Source organism: Corvus brachyrhynchos, unplaced genomic scaffold (genome assembly GCF_000691975.1).
Source record: "Corvus brachyrhynchos isolate BGI_N302 unplaced genomic scaffold, ASM69197v1 scaffold255, whole genome shotgun sequence".
Classification (NCBI taxonomy): domain Eukaryota; kingdom Metazoa; phylum Chordata; class Aves; order Passeriformes; family Corvidae; genus Corvus; species Corvus brachyrhynchos.
In genome coordinates this window covers 8,819,413-8,825,607 of record NW_008238358.1, presented here as the reverse complement: position 1 = coordinate 8,825,607, position 6,195 = coordinate 8,819,413, and positions in this window count along the sequence as shown.

The following is a 6,195-nucleotide window of genomic DNA, read 5'->3' as shown; positions in this document are numbered from 1 at the left end:
CCCGCACAGCGCCGCGGCACGGCCAGGAAATGCTCAAAGCAGCCGCTGAAGCCATTGTGGGCGTTTTGCCATGCTCGAAGAGATTTATCAGGGATGGAAAATAAAGATAAAATCACGTGATCGAGTGTCGTATTGTAAAAACATGACAAAATTTATGTAGAGTAATTAAGATGATTGTGTCAGAGATTAGTCAAACTCCTGTCTTTTGTTGACTTGTTCAGAGCCATCTTTGTAAATTGGCATTCCTTACAACTGCCTGTCCAGTTATGAGTCTTGACCACTTTCAAACTCAGGTTTTTCCCTATTTCTATGCAGAGTGGTGAGATAAGATGTTGCAAGTCTAATCAAGGAAGTTGGTGTTTGAATGATGCTATGTAGGTATTTAAGATATTTATGGTGTAAAATGTTACAAGCAGTAAACTGATTATAGTTTATTTACGATGTACCAAGGGGCAGAATATTTTTGCTATCCTTTTGGAAACTATGAACTCCCCATAAGTTTTTTCTTGTTTGTTATTTTAAAATATGGTTTATAGAGACAATATGAATGTTGAAATCTTGGGCACAGAGAAGTCAGTGGTGAAACTCCTAAATGCTCTATGGTATTGTATGAATATAGCAGAAGAACTAACCAATTCCATACACCTGTAGGATGTTATGGATTACTTTGTTATGCTTCTTGTGTGTTTTTGTTATTTGTAGGTGTGATAGGCTTGTTTGTGTGTATCCTGTGGTTGGTTATGCAGTAATGCAAGTTTGGAATCCATTAGTAAGTGAAAGATGGATGTGTTTTGAGAAGGAGTAGAAGAACAGGTAGTTTTTTTTACTTCCAAAAGAACTAGCCAGGGGAAGGAAGAAAGAGGGAGAAGACTAGAAATGGACTGTAGGAAGGGATAATTTTAAAATGGTAGGGCAAAAATAATTAGGAGGAAATCAGGCTTATCAAGTATTATTTTGCTAATGACTTCCCTGCCATTTAGCCTCTGTTTTGACTGCATTTGCAACCTCTTCTATTTTTCTTTCAGAAGCATTTTCTGATTTGCCAATCCTAATGTCTTATCTTAGTTAGGTGATTAAGTGCCTCCCAATCACTATTCACTTTGAAATCATATCTGATTGCTAATTTTAATCCTAAATGAAAACATTACATTGTGAAATGCAGGCAAGAAGTAGCTGGCAAGAGTTGTTGATTTTATTTTAGAGGTTGAAGAGCTACATGCAAATATTGTTTCCATTGAAGTTCAGTAAAACATTAGATCTCCTTTTAAGTAGCTACTTGATAGAAACCAAGAGATTTGGTAAATATATAGAGAGTAATGTTAGGTCCAACATACTCCTACTGGTATGTAGGGGCTCCATATAACATACAGAGATTTTCCATTAGCAGTAGCATGTGGCTGTACCTTACAAATCTCTCCTCTTTGTCAAAGCTTATATGACAGATGGTTACAGTGACACCTTAGTTCTGTCTCCTGCTTCAAAATAGATTTGCTGTCAATTAATTCAGACTAGGAGTGAAATAAATTTGGTTATCTATTTTTTTATTGGTTACTTAATACTTACTACTGTTAGCTTTTCCAACTTGTTTGTTTGTTAACAGTTGGCAGGATAAATCATGACCCATAACTGAGCTTCTATCCATTAATATAGTGTGATGAATTAGATCAAATAAAAAAGTTGCATTCAACACTCTGTGTAATCAACATCATGGAACAACAGTGAAAATATATAGCAAAATTTTCCAAAGCACTGACAAAAATTAGGAATGAAAAGGATTGTATTTTCAGAAAGGTATTCCTAATTTCAGCATATTCTTCTCTTATGATGTTGCACATGCAGTTCACTATCTGTGCATGAGTTCCCTACTGCTAAAATGAGGGCAATGATATCCTCCATTTTATGGAACTACTGTGAAGAAAAATCCATTAATATTTTATCTCAGACATTAATGTGGTATATGCTATAGAAAATGCTTCAAGTAAACAAAACCACAACCACCCACCCCCCCTACCCCCCCTCCAAATCTACTACCTTTATCTGAATTTGGGAAAAAAAGGAAAAAGAAGTATTTTTGGTAAGAAGTTAAAGGATAATTTCCCTTTGAGCATTGAGCTGAATTTTTTCTGCTTTTGATCCATTTGGAGAATGACTTATGTAGGAAGAAATCTGAGAGAAGTTAGAAGTTGCTAATGTGGAGCCTGCATGAAGTTGCTAAAAAGGAAAGCTATGTAGGAAGAGCCTATAATTTTCATTCCTATCTTTGGACTTGGATTAATGCCCAGAATAGTGACAAATAGAGCATCACTGGGGAAAGACTGAGAATAATCTTCATTGGCAATAACAACTAACTAAAGGAGTGGATAACTGCGATTATAACAATAAAGTATTTGCTAATAAAAACAATCCTTTTCTATTTTCAGTAAAGATAACTGGCAAGAGAGACTTTTGTAGCATTTTCAATGGGAGGAAGAAATGGAAAGGTTGATACCTGTTTGTATGTGCAACTGTGTGAATATATGTATGATCTATACACACATATCTCTGTTCAACAGACAAATTCAGATGGAGGTTTTATAGATTATCTTCTACCTCTCAAGGCCAAAAATATACTTTTTCTAGGAGAGTGACTGAAGAGGCACTGTTTTGAAGGGCTCGGCATATTAGGTGCATATATACCTGAGAATACCTTTTTCATGGAAGTAGGGGTGGCTTGTAATATGGTAGTGGTATTTATTTAATTTTTCCTCTCTGTAATTTAATCTTCTTAGTTTAAAAAAAAAAAAATACAGACAGACATAGTCTATTTTAAGTGTTAAGTACTTCCCCACACATCTTAGTCCCATTTTGCTATTAATGCTATCCCTTTAGACCTCTGACTTTACCCTGTGCTTCTCAAGAAACACTACCTCACCCGCTGCCTTATTTCTGCCTTCCTTCAAAAGACCTAGGCCTACAGAAAACCACCATGTGCTGTCTGAGTTGATAATATCCTCTGAGAAAAAGGGAATGGACTTTACTGGCTGTCTTTGAAGCCTGAAGGAACAATAGTGGCCCCTCTAGTTCTCATGTCCCTAATTCAAAATTCAAGTCATTCTGTCTCTGTTTTGCAGGCAAAGTATTTATGACGCGGCATGTGGCTCTGGCTTTCTTTAGGAAAGGTTTAAGTGAGACTCTGGCAAAAGAATAACAACAAGAGGGACAAATGGAGCAAAACTGTAGTATTTTGTAATAAATAAGTTCACATACGATTTTTAAAGCTTTGTGGGGCTTGGTTTTGTTTGTTTGGTTTTTTAACATGGTTGCATATATGGAAATGGAAAGCAGACCATACCATCTAGGTATGTGTATAGAATACAGTGTGACTAGCACTGCATGAACAAAAGTTCCCCTTGTGTAGGGAGGTAATAGTGGTAAAGCTTGTGGGTTCTTGGATTCTTTGTAGTGCTTTTGAACCGTGGTTCATCTAAAAAGAATGTAGAATTGCAAGAAATTCACTGCCAATTCTGGCCAAAAAGCATCCAGAAACAAGACATAAAATTTGAACAGTGGACATATTTTCCTTATCAAATGGAGAATTTACTTACAGAGATGTCAGCTTTTAAGTATTTGTGCCTCTGTAGAATTCTTTGACCTTATGACTTTCCTTATTTTTGAACATTGTTCCTGTCTAGGAAAGGGTTAAATTATATTTGAGAGGGTCTATCCAGGTTGGGTCTATGTTGAAAGACCAGCTGACCACTGAATTCCCTTCATGTTTAGTATAACAGAAGGTAGTCTTCCAAAACATCTTCCTTTATTATATAAAAGTATGTTAATGCAAACATGCATGTAAAGTTAGATACCTTATTTTTTAAAATTCTTGCATATCCTGCATGTTCTTTCCTAGTACATATAAAATATGATTATGGCTATTGAAACAATTACATTTTCTATAAAGAATGTCACTGTCTTACCTCTTCTATTTGGGGTATTTCCTACTGTGCACGTGGAGTAAAATGAAGGAAGATATAGTAAATAATTAAAGTAAAATATAGTAAATATAAAATTTTTAAATAAGCATCTGTATTTACAGGAGTAATTATCACTATGTGATCAAATATTTTAGGCAATTTCACATATCTGCCATGCTTCTACATATAAAGAGGCAGAATTACTTAAGGCAAACCCATATATATAAATTTATATATATATATATATGTGCTTATGTATATTTTTATAATAGAAGCAAGGGTTAATAGGTACTAGCTGGTAGAGAAATCTACTTTTGGGCTGAAAAGTGTCACTCAAACTAGCGACATTGCTGGGGAGGTGAAGACATGCTGTACATATTAACTGGTATGAAATACCCTGTTGAAGCCTGTTGTTGACACGCGTTCTTTAACAACAAGAGTGTGTTTTCAAGCAGAAATAGGAATATGGGATGATATGGCTGAGCAAAATACAGTTCTCCATATTATGTGCAGTTGCTAAGGATATAAACCTATCAGGGATATCTCATTTTAGGAGTTCAGAGAATGAATAATAGCTCTATGACTAACTATTAATGATATGGATTAAAAAAGAAGCACTGTTGGGTAACAGAAGGTAGAATCATTTTACTATATGCAGTGATGAACATTACCTTGCACAAACAGTACAGCCTTGAAGTAGGGTGGGTGGAGGTGCAGCTGGGTGGGAGGCAGAAAAGGATTGAGAGAATATGATTTATGGGTGAGAAATTTTTACATTAGAAATTTAACACTAGAGATGCTGCAGACTGAGCTGTGAGTTTCCAGATGCTCTCTGCTTTCAATTTTGGATTAATGACGGTTATTTCCACAGCAACCGTTCGTGACATTGCAGAAAGGACTACAGCTAGAGTTTTTCCATTGTTAGACATAGTTGTGGATTACAGCTATTGTATTGCTTTTTAAGATGATCCATTATCAATCCCTTTCCTCTTTTCCTCAATGCATGTTTTTGCTAACATAATATATGCAAATAAGCATCACAATTGTATAATCAAAAATTAGCTAAACCGTTTTGCCCAGGCTTTCTAAATGTTCATTTTGTAGCATAGCAGTAGAGATAGCACATTATTCAAACGTTTTAAAGATTATTTTAAGATTCCTGGTGCTGCCTTAAAAGCAGAAGTACAACTGATTATAAAATTGGAAATATCTGCATGATTGACGTGATAGCCAAGAGGTTACTGCTGCAGTTAGAATCATAGAGTCCTTAAGGTTGGAAAAGACCCCCAAGATTATTGAGTCCAACCTTTCACTGACCACCACCATATCAACAACTCATTTGTTTCAGAAGTGCACCGATGTGGTCACAGTCGTTATAGGTAGGATAAGCATAGGTCTGATAAAGCCAAGAAACACACATTGTTATGAAGGAATTGAGTGTCTCAATTCCTGGTACAGCCAAGAGATGGAATTGCATGATGAGTTATAGTAGGTTCTTCCCACTTAAAATAATAGTTTTGTTATTATTCTATGAATAATTATTGTTGAACCTTCATGTGATAGCAACAGCTTGTCTGAATACTTTCACTTCAGTCAGTTTTATTTGCAAAATAAATATTTAGTGGTCCTGATCTACAGTGCCAGTTCAGAAAAGATCACTTGCAGGTGTGTTAAATCCTTTTTTTCTTGCTGAATCCTCCAGCAGCAAAAAATTAAGGCCGAGGAGTTCTCTCCCATGCTGGTAACTGCTATGTCACTCCTTTCCCGTGGTGCATCTCCGTATAGAGGAGACTGCACACTGTTGAGACAAGTAATAGTGAGCTATTGCATTACCACACCAGCACACGAGAGTGCAGTGTAGGGGCTGCACAGACAAGGATGTAGCAACCAAGAATACAAACATAACTGATGTAGTAAGTCTAATTTTAGGTGCAAGAGCCTCAACAGTTTCTTTACAAATAACAAGAAAAACTTAAAACTATCTCAGTAGATATTATAAATGAGCAAAATTATTTTTGGTGTTATTTTTTCTCTGTCTTGAATTCGCATTTTTTTGTATGTGTGTACAATTTATTAAAAGAGTTACTTAATTCGTTTTTTCTTCTCATATTGTTAAATACTTCAGTCACAATTTCCATATCTATTTTGCAGATATCTGTTTTAATAAATTTCACTGCATTACATTTTTTTAAAGTGATGTTTAATAATGTAAGCAGATACTTATTTCACTGAAGATGAACACAGT